The 15,759-nt window shown below is 35.0% G+C and overlaps 1 protein-coding gene across 1 annotated transcript in view; it reads left to right on the forward strand.

Annotated features, from left to right (window-relative positions):
* Positions 1-48: 48 nt before the first annotated feature.
* TTC6 (tetratricopeptide repeat domain 6) overlaps positions 49-15,759 on the forward strand; it is a 288,496-nt gene continuing 272,785 nt past the window's right edge. Inside the window, exon 1 of the mRNA XM_051978083.1 lies at positions 49-203. The gene's annotated coding sequence lies outside the window, so the exon portion shown is untranslated. The remainder of the gene's footprint in view (positions 204-15,759) is intronic.

Below are 15,759 nucleotides of genomic sequence, written 5' to 3' on the forward strand. Positions count from 1 at the left end.
TGTTTAGATGTTGCTTTAAGGTCTTTAAAATGCTTTCCTCACAACTTTGTGAGGTGATAGTGAAAGCATTATTATCTTCATTTTTCCCATGAGGAAACCAGAGATAGGTCAAGAAAGTTTAAATAACTTTGCTCATAGTGACAGCAGGAGCAAACATGGGAACCCAGATTTGACAATGAGTCTACAACACTTTCCACTAAAAAGTAAGCTGATCTTGTTATCCAATTATAGAATACTCGAGTTTTATCTAACACATTTTTTTCTTGATAGGGGAAAGGGGTACCTTAAAGGTATCTATGAAAGGTATCTAAAGGGCTCCGATGTCCCCACATATTCAACAAATTAGAGCTATTTTGACCTATAAAAGTTGAAGAAAGATAACTGTTAGAGCTCTCTGTCACGTTGCAGTATTTGTCAATTCGATTGTAACTTTAGCAACAGCTTTTATTTAGCATTTTGTGGGATTTTGAACCATGAGTTTCTAAATGGCAAGATAAAGATCTGGAGTAGTCTGTGTGAAATAGATCCCCTCTGATTGTATATTGAAGTCCACGGACTTCGTTTGCAAAATAGGAATTTTAAATGAATAAAATATATAGGATTATAAAGGGACTGTAATAAATTTCAAAGTATTCGCAGACCCTAGGTTCAGAATTCCCTGATCTTAACTGCACGCTGGATAGCCAGTCCTCTAAACTGCATCCCACAGTGCGACCACTGTTTGAACTGCTCTGCGCTGGCCCCTAGTGGCTGAGAGTCATTGCGACTTTTGGAGTGTTCTTCTGAAGGGTACGAGGTAGAGATGGAATCCACTTCATTCCCTTTTTGTAAACATCTCTGCCGTTTTGAGCTTTGGCTTACTTAGGAGAACAATGTTTAGCCCTGCTCCATCATAGCTTACCCCAGTGTCTCACAATCAGTTCTCTGCTCGAAAGCTGTGGGAGAAGGGAGAGAGGAAATAGTCAGAAGGCAAGAAACGAAAATGCCTGTGCCGTACCAGTTTGCAGGTCCCCCCATCGTCTTTTCTTTAAAACACCAAAAATGATTCAATGCAAGAACAGAATCATATGCTATCCTGTCGGATCCTAGGTGCCATTATCCAGTCTAAGGAATACCTGAAAAAAAACGGGGAAGGGGAAATAGGAATATGAAGATGTGATAACTAAAGGAATACTGAGAAAAAATTTAGAAGCGATAATTTGTAACTTACTCAGGATCTGTTTCACTTCAGTGGAAGGCAATATGGTGTAGAGGAAAACATTAAATTGGTTGTAATGTCGAGTTCCGAGTTTGAATTTATCTCTAGCTACTGTCTTCTCTAGTGAGACATTTCTGTAAAATGAAAGGGATCATCAGATGATTTTCAAAGTCCTCTTTAGCTCAATAAACTACAATTCATTCCCTTCTCCGTTTATTCAAAAAGCTAAAAGTAAAAATGAGTTCTCTTGTCCCCTAGGTCTTTCAGAGAGAACTATGAGCAGCCACTCAAAAATTTAAAAAAAAAATTAAAAATATGGAAAAAGGAAAAAGTGAGCGGCTACCTTTTGAAATGGAAATATTAAAGTTCATAAGAATATTTCTTTTTCATTATATACCTCAACAACGATACAGTTTGAGGATGTACTCTGATGGAAGTGGATCTCTTCAATAAAGAGACCTAATTCAGTTTCAGTTGATCAAGGATGTACAGAAGCAGCTACACCCAAAGAAAGAACACTGGGAAATGAATATAAACTGCTTGCATTTTTGTTTTTCTTCCCGGGTTATTTATACCTTCTGAATCCAATTCTCCCTGTGCAACAAGAAAACTGTTCGGTTCTGCACACATATATTGTATCTAGAATATACTGTAACCTATTTAACATGTAAAGGACTGCTTGCCATCTGGGGGAGTGGGTGGAGGGAGGGAGGGGAAAAATCGGAACAGAAGTGAGTGCAAGGGATAATGTAAAAAAATTACCCTGGCATGGGTTCTGTCAATAAAAAGTTATTTTTAAAAAAAGAATATTTCTTTTTGGGTACCCAAGTCTAGCTGGACTTAAACACCATTAGAACATTGCTTTAATTCTTGGGTTTTTTTTTTTTTTTACATTTCAAAATATTTTTTAAAAAAAATAGATGTTACCATAGGTATACAAGAAAACTCTGCTGATCTTGAAACCTAAAATAATAATAAAGAGTAGTAAGTGATTAAATCATGTATGGCTTTTTGTTAGATATAGATGCATCTGCTGAAGATGACATTGTATCAATTGATTAAAATTTGTATATTCAAATAAACATGCTGACATTAGAAGGCAATGCAACTAAGTAGCTTATTTTTTAAAAATCCTGATTAATGAAAGTTCCAAAATGATGTGCTAATTTTGGAAATTCTGCTTTAAATAGTAATCAGATTTTAAATAGCTAGAATATAATTATTTCTATTTCCCAGGAGGGAAGGAGTTTGGGGAGCTTATTTTTCTTGCATTAGTAGGGATTTATATTAGTGGGGTCAAATCTAAGAAGTCTATATATTCAGGTAGTTATCATCACTTAATGCAAGCTCAGATTTTACAGTATACTTAGGGATAACCTTTAGTTTGGCTAAGAGTAAACAGGGCCTTGGTACTCTAAGCCCAATGTTTGGGCTACAAAGTCCAGGCAACTTTCATACATAATTATCTTTAGAAAAGAAATTGTTCTGCCCTCAGAATAACTAAACCTTCAATGCATTACCCATAATTAAAAAAAAAATACTTAAATAAAATCCTTGTCAATTGCTAAGTGTGATTGGAATGTTAAATACTAGTTACTAACTCCAGGCAAAATTTTAATTCTAGGCCTTATGGCTGATTTAGTTTGTTTCCTTACTTTTCTTGGGGGTGGAGGGATTTTGCTTCCTTTATCCTTTTCTCATTTTTTTTTGTAAGTCTTATGAATGGATACAGAGATCTTTCTTTAATTCTTTTTTTAAAAGCTTTTTGTTTTCAAAACATATGTAAAATAATTTTCAACATTCACCCTTGCAAAACCTTGTGTTCCAAATTTTTTCCTTCCTTTCACCCCATCTCCTCCCCTAGACAGCAAGTCATCCAATATATGGTAAACATGTACAATTCTTCTATACTTATTTCTACAATTATCATACTGCACAAGAAAAATCAGATCAAAAAGGAAAAAAATATGAGAAAGAAAATAAAATATAAACAACAAAGAGTGAAAATACTATATTGTGATCCACACTCAGTCCCCACAGTCCTCTCTATGGTTGCAGATGACTCTCTTCATCATAAGACCATTGGAACTGGCCTGAATCATCTTATTGTGGAAAAAAGCCATGTCCATTAGAATTGATCATGGTATAATCTTGTTGTTGCTATGTACAATGATTTCCTGGTTCTGCTCATTTCACTTCACATCAGTTCATGTAATTCTCTCCAGGCCTCTCTGAAAGCATCCTGCTGATTGTTTCTTATAGAACAATAATATTCTATAACATTCATATACTATAACTTATTCAACCATTCTCCAAATGATGGGCATTCACTCAGTTTCCAGTTTCTGGCCACTACAAAAAGAGTTGTCACAAACATTTTAACATATATGGGTCCCTTTTCCTCCTTTATCATCTCTTTGGGATACAGGACCAATAGAGACTCTGCAGGATCAAAAGATACACACAGTTTGATGTTTCCTGTCATCTGAAACAATACTTCAGTATTACTGAGTATTCAGTAATACTTCAGAAAGTAATACCTCAGAGTTGTTTCAATTTTAGAGACTTTTTTCCTGAACTTGGAAAAGATTGGCTGGCTTCAACCTACCCCCCTCCAACATTACTGAATGCCTCTTTATGATACCAAAACTTAAAGACAATTCGCCTGGCTTGGGAGCTAGATGCCTAGATATGACAGAAAGGATAAATAAAAAGCAGGACAGAATTTTAAACATTTTGGACTGGATTCGAGGAGGAGCAGGGACACATAGCTTAGGCTTTGGTATAAGGAAAAAGTAAATGTAATATACTTATTGTGACCCAGTCAGAAGTAAGGACTTTTTTTTTTTTAGTGAGAAATAAAATCCAGTTTCCTCAGCAGTAATTTTATATATAATACAGATGAAATACAGGAATGACATTGATTTGATTTAGGAGAGCAATTCCTGGTTCCAAATGATGTGTTTGGAGTTCAATGCCAAATTAAGATTGATAATAGGTATCAAATGTTGTGATATAGTCATGTGAAGAATTCACAATGGCCATTCTCTTTGGCAAAAGGTAAGTTTCATTTATTTATTTTACTTATTTAATACTATTTTATTATATATATTTAATATAATATATATTATATTATTCATAAAATTTATTTATTTAATATACTTACCTTTTATTTAAGAAAAGAGGTTATAGGTAAAATGAAGAGATACAATAGACACCAGGAATGACAAGTATAAAATAGAACTGGGAGAGAATATAGTTAACAAGGAAAGAGGTTTTAAAGAATTTAGCACTCTAAAAGAGTTAGCTATGAAAAGGAGAAAAGAATAGAAGCATGGTGGGATGAGAGGAGAGACACCACATGACATGGGGAAGGGGGAAAAAGAAAGACACTATGAGACAGAGTGCCATGGCAGACTGATCCAAAAGGGGTTTGGCAAAGTTGGAGTGAGTCATGGAAAGATTTATAGAGGAAATTTAACCTCTATAAATTAGGCGACATAATTTGGATTTCTGATGGGACATAGCAAGGCAGGGCTGTCCACAACCTCCATAGAGGGTGGAACTAAGAAGGTAAACTGAACCTCTAAAATGCCCTCCTCTGCTTGTCCCATGGAGCAATTCCATAAATACCCAGCTTATAATTAATGTTGGACTTGAAATTAGGAAGACTTATGTAATCTTTCTCGTATTAGACTTCTTTGTTTCCTTGAAAAAAATTGCTCATATTCAACCATCTTTCTTGGTTTTTCCCAGTTGTTACTGTCTTCTACCCCCAAAATAAAATTTGCCTTTTACTCATCTTGTATGTGCAACATTTGTTTGAAAAGCCTTGGTTTTTTTTTTTTAAAACAAAAGTTATAGGAACTGTTACTGTCTCTTTAAAAGCAAGTGCTAAAAATTACAATTTTAACTTTTTTGAGGTGCTTTTTCCTAAAGACTTAAGGAGACTGTGAATTCAATTTTATTCTTTGAGGATCTATGGAAATCTTGTGAAAAAAAAATACCATCAGAGCTAAATCTGGAGAGGTTATTAAGAATAAGGACTTGAGAAAATCTGATTATTTGTCAAATCTGTCATGCCTAGATAAAGACTGAGAGAGAATAGAGAAAGAATTTCAAGATATTGTCTGTCTTTTTGAATCTATCATAATCTCTATTTGGAAAAGAAGAGAAATATTTAGAAGAGACTGGGTTTAATATCTTCAGTGAACTGAGTGATCTTTGCTTTCAGAAGTAAGGAGAAGTCACTTGTAATTACAGAGATGTTAAAAGGTGTGTTCTGGGCTGTGTCTGACTCAGGCCAATTCCCTGGTAATTTAGGTTCAATGTTGGAACAAAATGAAGAATTTCAAAAATTAAGGAAAAAAAAAAAAAGATGTGACATTAAGAACACTTTTGAGTTTATTCAGCTGAGCATCATCATAATGTATTAGCTAAGCATCAGAAAGCCTTCATTAATGTGACCTTAAGAATCAAGGAGTTTTTTTAAGAAAAAATTAGCCTCATGGGAGGGGAGAGAGGAAAAGGATAATGCTTCTACCACAAGGTGACTCTGGCTAGTAGTACTCTTAAAACTAAAATGTTGTAAATGTAGGCTCTGAGAACCTCCATCCCAATTCCCATGGATACTGAAGGATAAAGTCCCGGTTTGGATGTTCCCTAATGCTATCAGTTTGAGACTCATTCCTGGTTGTTCCTGTCAATATTAAACACTAACTTACAATTAGTATCTTGCCTATATTACTGATTAACCCAATAATTAATGCCTCGATATAACTTTTATTGGTATTAGCTTTTACAAAGTGATATTTACTGGGAAGATATAGTAAGAAGAACAGTATATTTCCCCTAGCAGAAAATATTTCCCCTAATATCAAGGGTAAACTTCATCCTTTGCTACCTTGTTCCCAGGTAAAGTGGGATCAAACTTAAAAGTAGTTGTTATAGAGCATTTGTCTCACCATGTTGTTTCCAAATGCAGCATGGCCACTAGTCATGGGATCAATCCATGACTAGATCAAATTGGTCATTCTTCATATTGTGATGATACTTTGCTAGGCTGTACTTCCAGGAAACTCCTGTGTGGATTTCTGATATTTTGATTCCTCTAAAGGCTCTATAAAAAAGGAAAATGCATACTAAACAAGGTGGCTCTGGCCTTGATATAGGCTTGCCTGGGAGGCCATGTATAAGCTGGTTTTTTTGGGACTCTGGGTGAAAAAGGGGTCCCAGGTCTTCTCTTACCTGTAGGCCCATAGCAGTTTATTCTCCTCAGTCTTAACATAGCCAAGGAAAGAAGAGCTTGAAATGATCAAGCAGTTCTTAACAATGCTCCCTGTATATGTTAAGTGAAATGAATCAAAGACTACAGAACTGTTCCTATCACAGAATTCTAGGCTTGTCTCTCATAATGTCTCCCAAGTAACAAGGTCCATAATTTAAAACAATCACCTGTTCCCACAGGACTGGAGAACACTTTTCTTGTCCTACATTTGTGGGCTTGTCATGGGAAACCACTTAAGCCCTGAAAAATGGTTGTACTATAAAACACCTTCCCCCCTCCCTTCCCATTTATTTATAAAATTCTCATCTTTTTTGCAACAGAAAGTAAGTCTCTACCCAGGAGGACTTTCAGTTTACAAACTGTATTCCTGATCCTGAAAGTGAATAATTAAACTGCTACTTGATCTCTAAAACCTGTGTGGCTCCAGCTATTCATGGTTTAGAGATCAAGGCAATAAAATTCTTTTAACAGTAACTAAATGAGATTTACAGTGAAATTTTGTTAATTGAAGAGGAACTATATATAAATATGTCCCTAGAACATCCTAAGATTTGAGGAATGATAAAGAATGGATCAAATAGCATATTGAAGGATAAACTATAAATAAGATACTAACCTATGCCCCCTGTGCATATACTTATTTATATATTATCTCACTGATAGAATGTAAATTCACGAAAAGCAATATCTAGTTGGATCCCCAATACCTGGCATGTAGTAGCAGCAGCTGTGGTGAAAGCAGCAGAACAGCAATATTATTTATATAGTGAGTGCTTATACTGTGCTTTAAAGTTTGCAAATCACTTTACTTATGCTATCTCAACAGGTACTAGAGTATATAGATCATAAATTTCTGTTGATTGATCATAAGAAAGTCATTTAATTTTCCTTAGACTCAATTTCCTTATCGGTAAAATGTAAAATGTTAAAAGCTTCAAGCGTCATAAAAATGTGAGCTATTTATAGAGATGTGGTATGGGCCTTTAAAACAAGAGATAATGTTTTGATTAGCAGCCAACACTTATTGGCCCAAGATAGACTAATAAAACAAAAAAATTTTCAGTGAGATCTTGCAGTAAAAATTCTGGATGAATTCAGTTCTTGACACTTTTACTTGAATTCCATTAAAAAATGGAAGTATTAACAATCAAAAAGAAAAAAAAGCTATAAAAGATAATCTGAAAGAAAATATATATATTGATATGTGTCAGCTTCACATTTTGCTTTCTCCCTGAAAAGGAATCCTTAGAGTAGTAGTACTCTTAATTTAATTCTGCTGAGTTGAAATTTGAATTTAACTGTAGGGTGAGTCAGTCAACAAAGATTTTCACCAACTACTCTTTTCTTATTTCCTTTTTTTTTTTTTTTTTTTGGCTAAGGCAATTGGATTTAAGTGACTTGCCCAGACTCACATAGCTAGGAAGTATTAAGTATCTGAGATCAGATTTGAACCCAGGTCCTCCTGAATTCAGAGCTGGTACTCTATCCACTGCATCACCTAGCTGCCGCATCACCAACTATTCCTAATGGATTTGTGTGTGTGAGGCAATTGGGACTTGACCTTTAAGAGGGATAAAATAAGAGTTCTCTATTCCTTATCAAGGAGAAGTTTAAGAATTTAAGATTTAAGAATGGAGGAACAACCTAGAAACTGAAGAAAGGATCAAATGAAGAAAAACTCATTACAATGAAATAACAATTAAAACAACCAGAGTATATCAAATTTAGAGCTGCATTCCAAGATAATTGTAGAAAAGAATAATTCTGTAATAACTACAACTAGAATTGCAGAGAATATAATAAACAGAGCAAAAATTCAGTGATACAGCAAGAAATTTTAGAGCAAAATTAAAAGGCAAATAACGTTGGAAAAGCAAGAAATTTCTTTTGTTAAAAAAAAAATAGAATGCAAGAACTGTTTAGAGAAAAATTAAGAATGCTCAGTCTTTCAGAAGATAGTTAAAATCCTGAATACCACATTTCAAAAAAAAAAAAAAAATTCAGGAGAGTGGAGAAGAAGACACAAGCATCATTCTAAACTCCCTTTCTACCCTCACTACTAATTACCAAATTCAGCCTCAGAAATAGTGCTTGATTGGTAAAATCCACAAATAGTGGGAGTACAACAAATTATCAACCGAAGATAATCTGGAAGATCCTGAGAAAAGGTTTGTCCTGATCGGTGGGAGCAGGCCAGCCAGACAGGAAGGCGAAACAAAGAGGATAGCACACTGAGCAGATGGGGAGAGGGGTCTCTGTGGGTAGAGAATTTGCAGGGAGGACTCTACCACAGGTTTGCTGCTCCGCTTTGGTTGCAAAGCAGTAGATCAGCAGAGAAGTTACACAAAAGCCAAAGGTAGAGTATACTCCAAAAAACGCCAAAATTTAATAGGACCTGGCTACATCCACCCAGCACTGGAAGTGAGTCAGCATGGACCACAGCACAGCTGTGCAGCCGCATTCTGCAACACAGGGCTTTTGCCCAGGGCAGCCACACTCTGCACACCAGTAGGGCTCTGCCTAGGGCAGCCACACTTCTGCACAGAAGATGGGGTTGGGAGGGAGGGGTATTCTGCCTGGCTAGAATTTCCGCAACGCAGCTACACTTCTCAGGGTAGAGACACTTCTGCTGCAGGGCTCTTCCCAGGGCATTTCCATAGCTCAGCCACCCTTTGCAGTCTGTTTGCAGGACAGTTATTGTCCATATATCTATCTCTATTCTATAGAGGAAGCTGGTAATCTCCTTGATCTGAAGGCAGACCCTAAGGGCTTTTTAAAAAATGAGTTAAAAAGCCAAACAAACTCTTAACTATTGATAGCTTCTATACAGAAAAAGAGCAGGTTTTCAACCCTGAGGAGACTAATAGCAGACAGTCTCCAGATAAAACCCCAAAGGGGGATGTAACCTGGTCCCCATCACATAAGGTTCTCCTAGAATAAATTATAAAAGATCTTTAAAAGAGAACTAACAGAAAAATGGGGAAAGAAAAGAGAAGCGCTCTGCAAGATAGTACAGAAAAGGTATATAATTCACTTAAAGAAAAATTTGATAAAGTGGAAAAAGAAACAACTTCCTAAAATGTGAATTGGAAAAGGTAAAGAACTCTCAGGAAAATAGCATTTGTGAAATAAAAAAAAAATAAAAAAAACTCAGTAAAAAAAAAAAAAATAGTGAAATGGAAAAAAATTCCATAGAGCAAAATAACTCACTTAAAAACTCAATTGTACATATACAAAAAGAAGTTAAAAAAAAAAAAAAAGCTGATGAAGAAAATAACTCATTAAAAAATCAGAACTGAACAAATAAAAACCAATGGTTCATTGAGACATCAAGAATCAGACAAACAAAACCAAAAAAAGAAAAAAATAGAAAAAAAAAGTTAAATATCTACTTGGAAAAATAACAGACCTGGAAAATAGAACTAGGAGAGATAATCTGAGGATTATTGGAGTTCCTGAAAATTATGATGAAAAAAAGTACCTAGACACTATTTTACAGGAAATCATCAAAGAGAACTGCCCAGATGTAATAGAATCAGAAGGTAAAATATAGGCATTGAAAAAATTCATCAAACACCTTCTGAAAAAGATCCTAAAATAAAAACTCCAAGGAATATTGTGGCCAAATTTCAGAACTCTATCAGATTAAGGAAAAAATATTACAAGTATCCAGAAAAAAAAACAATTCAAATACCAAGGTGCCACAATAAGAATCATTCAAGATCTGGCTGCCTACACATTAAAGGCTCAAAGGGCCTGGAATCTGATGGTCAGAAAGGCAAAAGAACTTGAAAATGCAGCCAAGAATAAACTACCCAACTAAGTTGAACATTTTTTTCCATGGAAGAAGATGGACATTTAATGAAACAGATGAATTCCAATTGTTTCTAAGAAAAAAACCAGATCTAAACAAAAAAAAAAAATTGATTTCCAACCATAGGACTCAAGAAAAGAAGAAAAAAGGTAAAAGGAACTCTTGAGAACTGTATTTCTGTTGTGGATATACATAAAGACTATGTGTATAATTTGATTTTACTGATATAACATAAAAAGAGAAGTACAAATGGAAAGGGGATAGTGTCAGAAAAAGGGGAAAGGGGGGATAAAAAGGGAAACTACATTCCATAAAGAGGCAAAGGAAACCTATCATATCTGAGGGAATTTAGAGAGGGGGAGTGTTGGAATCTTTACAAACTGTTAAGTCATTAGAGTTGAGATGTTTTGGGCCAGAACCTGAAACAAGGTACTAAGTAGAACTAATTGATACAATGCTTGTGTTTACACCTTTACTCATTGGAATTCACAAGTATGGGAGATTCACAAAGTTAACTGTGTAACTTTGTGAATTCACATCTCCCTTGAAGCTCTTAGGGCCAGAGAGCACTCTGGGAAGAAACTCATAATCCCTCTCTCTCGCATCCCACAATCCCTCTCTCTTGAAGGAGCATAAATAGAGCTTCAATGGGCCAGTCAAGAAAGTTTTTCAGAGTGAAGAAGCTATGAGTCAAGAGTTGAGCTCAATTAGATTGGCGAGGAGCACGCTGGGAAAGACACAGAGCACTCTGGGAGATTGAGAGCCAGAAGCCCTCTCTCAGAGGCAAGACAGATTCAACTTGGTGCTGGCTCTGAAGGCTGAAGAAAGCAGAGGCAGAAGCAAAGGACAAAGCTGCAAGAACTCTTGGAACCAAGCAGAGAGATAGGCCTCAACTAACCAAGCTATATAAAAGATCTGAACTTTTATCACTTGGCTGCATTTTGAGGTAATTACTACTTTCAACTGCAACTAAGGCTTCCTCCAGAAAACCTCCCCTGAGAAACCAGCTTTCTCCCAGAGAGAATGATTATTATTTTAAAGAAGAACAAGAACTCCAACAGGGGAGGAACATTGTGTGAATCTTAATCTCATCAGAATTGGCTCAAAGGGAAAATAATTGACATATTTGTTTTACAGAGTTGAGAAAGAGATTAAAGGAATTAGAGTAGGCAATGAGGAAACCAAATGATCACTTTTTGCTGATATGATGGTATATTTAAAAAATCCCAGAGATTATACTAAAAAGTTATCAGAAATAATCCACACCTTTAGCAAAGTAGCAGGATACAAAATAAATGCAAATAAGTCATCAGAATTATTATATATCACTAACAAAATCCAAGTTAGAGTTACAAAGAGAAATTCCATTTAAAGTAACTACTGATAGTATAAAATATTTAGGAATCTATCTGCCAAGGGAAAATCAGAAACTTTATGAGCAAAACTACAAACCACTTTCCACACAAATTAAGTCTGATCTAACCTACTGGAAAAATATTAAATGCTCTTAGATAGGGAGAGCAAATATAATAAAGATGACAATACTACCTAAACTAATCTATTTATTTAGCACTATACCAATCAGACTCCCAAAAAGCTATTTTAATGACCTAGAAAAAATAACAACAAAGTTCATATGAAAAAACAAAAGGTCAAGAATTTCAAGGGAATTAATGAAAAAAAAAATCAAATGAAGGTGGCCTAGCTGTACCAGATCTAAAATTATATTATAAAGCAGCGGTTACCAAAACCATTTGGTATTGGCTTAGAAATAGACTAGTTGATCAGTGGAATAGGTTAGATTCAAAGGACAAAACAGCCAATACTTTAAAAAATCTAGTGTTTGACAAACCCAAAGACCCTAGTTTGGGCGATAAGAACTCACTATTTGACAAAAATTGCTGGGAAAATTGGAAATTAGTATGGCAGAAACTGGCATTGACCCACATTTAACACCATACACCAAGATAAAGTCAAAATGGGTTCATGACCTAGGCATAAAGAATGAGATAATAAATAAATTAGAAGAGCATAGGATAGTTTACCTCTCAGACCTGTGGAAGAAGAAGGAATTTATGACCAAAGAAGAACTAGAGATCATTATTGATCACAAAATAGAAAAATTTGATTATATCAAATTGAAAAGCTTTTGTACAAATAAAACTAATGCAGACAAGATCAGAAAGGGAAACAATAAACTGGGAAAACATTTTTACAGTCAAAGATTCTGATAAAAGCCTCATTTCCAAAATATATAGAGAATTGACTCTAATTTATAAGAAATCAAGCCACTCTCCAATTGATAAATAGTCAAAGGATATGAACAGACAATTCTCAGATGAAGACAATGAAATTATTTCTAGCCATATGAAAAGATACTCCAAGTCATTATTAATCAGAGAAATGCAAATTAAGACAACTCTGAGATACCACTACATAGCTCTCAGATTGGCTAGAATGACAGGGAACGATAATGTGCAATGTTGGAGGGAATGTGGGAAAACAGGGACACTAATACATTGTTGGTGGAATTGTAAACACATCCAGCCATTCTGGAGAGCAATTTGGGACTATGCTCAAAAAGTTATTAAACTGTGCATGCCCTTTGATCCAGCAGTGTTACTACTGGGCTTATATCCCAAAGAAATTTTAAAGAAGAAGGGTAAGGGGCCTGTATGTGCAAGAATGTTTATGGCAGCCCTCTTTGTAGTGGCCAAAAACTGGAAACTGAGTGGATGCCCATCAATTGGAAAATGGCTGAATAAATTGTGGTATATGAATATTATGGAATATTATTGTTCAGTAAGAAATGACCAACAGGATGATTTCAGAAAGGCCTGGAGAGACTTACATGAACTGATGCTGAATGAAACGAGCAGGGCCAGGAGATCATTATATACTTCAACAACAGTACTATATGATGATCAATTCTGAGGGACCTGGCCATCTTCAGCAATGAGATGAACCAAATCAATTCTAATGGAACAATAATGAACCGAACCAGCTACATTCAGTGAAAGAACTCTGGGAGATGACTAAGAACCATTACATTGAATTCCCAATCCCTATATTTTTGCCTGCCTGCATATTTGATTTCCTTCACAGGCTAATTGTACAATATTTCAGGGTCCGATTCTTTCTGTACAGCAAAATAACGGTTTGGTCATGTATACTTATTTTGTATTTAATCTAGACTTTAATATATTTAACATGTATTGGTCATCCTGCCATCTAGGGGATGGTGGAAAGGAGGGGAAAAAATTGGAACAAAAGGTTTGGCAATTGTCAATGCTGCAAAATTACATATAACTTGTAAATAAAAAAGCTATAATAAAAAAAAGGGTTCGTGATCTAGTCATAAAGAATGAGATTATAAATAAATTGGAAGAGCATAGGATAGTTTACCTCTCAGGCCTGTGGAAGAGGAAGGAATTTATGACCAAAGAACTAGCAATTACTATTGATCACAAAATAGAAAATTTTGATTATATCAAATTGAAAAGCTTTTGTACAAACAAAACTAATGCAGACAAGATTAGAAGGGAAACAATAAACTGGGGAAACATTTTTACAATCAAAGTTCTGATAAAAGCTTTATTTCCAAACTATATAGAGAATTGACTAATTTATAAGAAATCAAGCCATTCCCCAACTGATAAATGGTCAAAGGATATGCACAGATAATTTTCAGATGAAGAAATTGAAACTATTTCTATCCATATGAAAAGATTCTCCAAGTTATTATTAATCATAGAAATACAAATTAAGACAACTCTGAGATACCACTACACACCTCTCAGATTGGCTAGGATAACAGGAAAAGATAATGCTGAATGTTGGAGGGGATGTGGGAAAAATGGGACACTGATACATTGTGGGTGGAATTATGAATACATGTAGCCATTCTGGAGAGCAATTTGGAACTATGCTCAAAAAGTTTTCAACTATGTATACCTTTTGATCCAGAGGTGTTACTACTGAGTTTATAATCCAAAGTGACAGTAAAGAAGGGAAGGGACCTGCATGTGCAAAAATGTTTATGGCAGCCCTCTTTGTAATGGCTAGAAACTGGAAATTGGATGGATGCCCATCAATTGGAGAATAGCTGAATAAATTGTGATATATGAATGTTATTGAATATAATTGTTCTGTAAGAAATGACCAGCAGATCTGGAATTATGCCATTTGATCCAGCAGTGGCTACTACTGGGCTTATATCCCAAAGAAATACTAAAGAAGGGAAAGGGATCTGTATGTGCCAAAATGTTTGTGGCAGCCCTTTTTGTAGTGGCTAGAAATGGATGCCCATCAATTGGAGAATGGTTGGGTAAATTGTGGTAAATGAATGTTATGGAATATTATTGTTCTGTAAGAAATGATCAGCAGGATGAATACAGAGAGGCTTGGAGAGACTTAACATGAACTGATGCTAAGTGAAATGAGCAGAACAGGAGATCATTATACACTTCAACAACAATACTGATTTTGATGAAAATGGATATCTTCAACAAAGAGAAGATCTAATTCAGTTCCAATTGATCAAGGATGGACAGAATCAGCTACAACTCAGAGAAAGAATGCTGGGAAATAAGTGTAAACTGTTTTCATTTTTGTTTTTCTTCCCAGGTTAATTTTACCTTCTTTATCCAATTCTTCTTGTGCAACAAGAGAACTGTTCAGTTCTGCACACATATATTGTATCTAGGATATACTATAATATGTTTAACATTTATAAGACTGCTTGCCATCTAGGGGAGGGAGTGGAGGAAGGGAAGGGAAAAATCGGAACAGAAGTGAGTTCAAGGGATAATGTTGTAAAAAATTACCCATGCATATGTACTGTAAATAAAAAGTTATAATTATTTTTTTTAAAAAGAAAGCATTTTAGTACAAGAGATGAAGAACAAAAGGGATATGGAAATAAACTCCCACCTGGTCCATACATGATCAGAGAAGGAATGATAATTTTTTCTTTTATTTTGAGGACAAGCATAGGGAAATGTGTGAAAATAGAGAAGAACCAAGGTAAAAATAAGTGATAGGGAACTTTCACTCTAGACTAATGATTGCAAAGTTCCGTTGAAGCAAATTTTCTAAGGGAATTAGGAAGAGAAGAATCTCATAATAGATTTCTCTTATATGGAGAAGATAGGTAGTTTAGAGAATGTCATTTTTGAATAAAGTTTGTACTTCCCAGGATTTAATACCATTAAAATATAAAGTCTATATGACTCCTAGAAATAGCCAACATAAGCATTATAAATGAGGTATAGACTCAAAGGAAGTTAAGTGTTTATTGTAATGGTAAGAGTAGGACTGACTAATAATGTAGAGTAACTCTCTTAAGATCATTTTGCCTTATAGATGACCTAGGTGGCACACCAAAATAACTATACAACTTCAAAACAAATAAGCAAAGAGAAATAAGGTTGATAAAGAAATAGGTTTAGATTTACAAAT

Source organism: Antechinus flavipes, chromosome 2, assembly GCF_016432865.1.
Source record: "Antechinus flavipes isolate AdamAnt ecotype Samford, QLD, Australia chromosome 2, AdamAnt_v2, whole genome shotgun sequence".
Taxonomy (NCBI): Eukaryota; Metazoa; Chordata; class Mammalia; order Dasyuromorphia; family Dasyuridae; genus Antechinus; species Antechinus flavipes.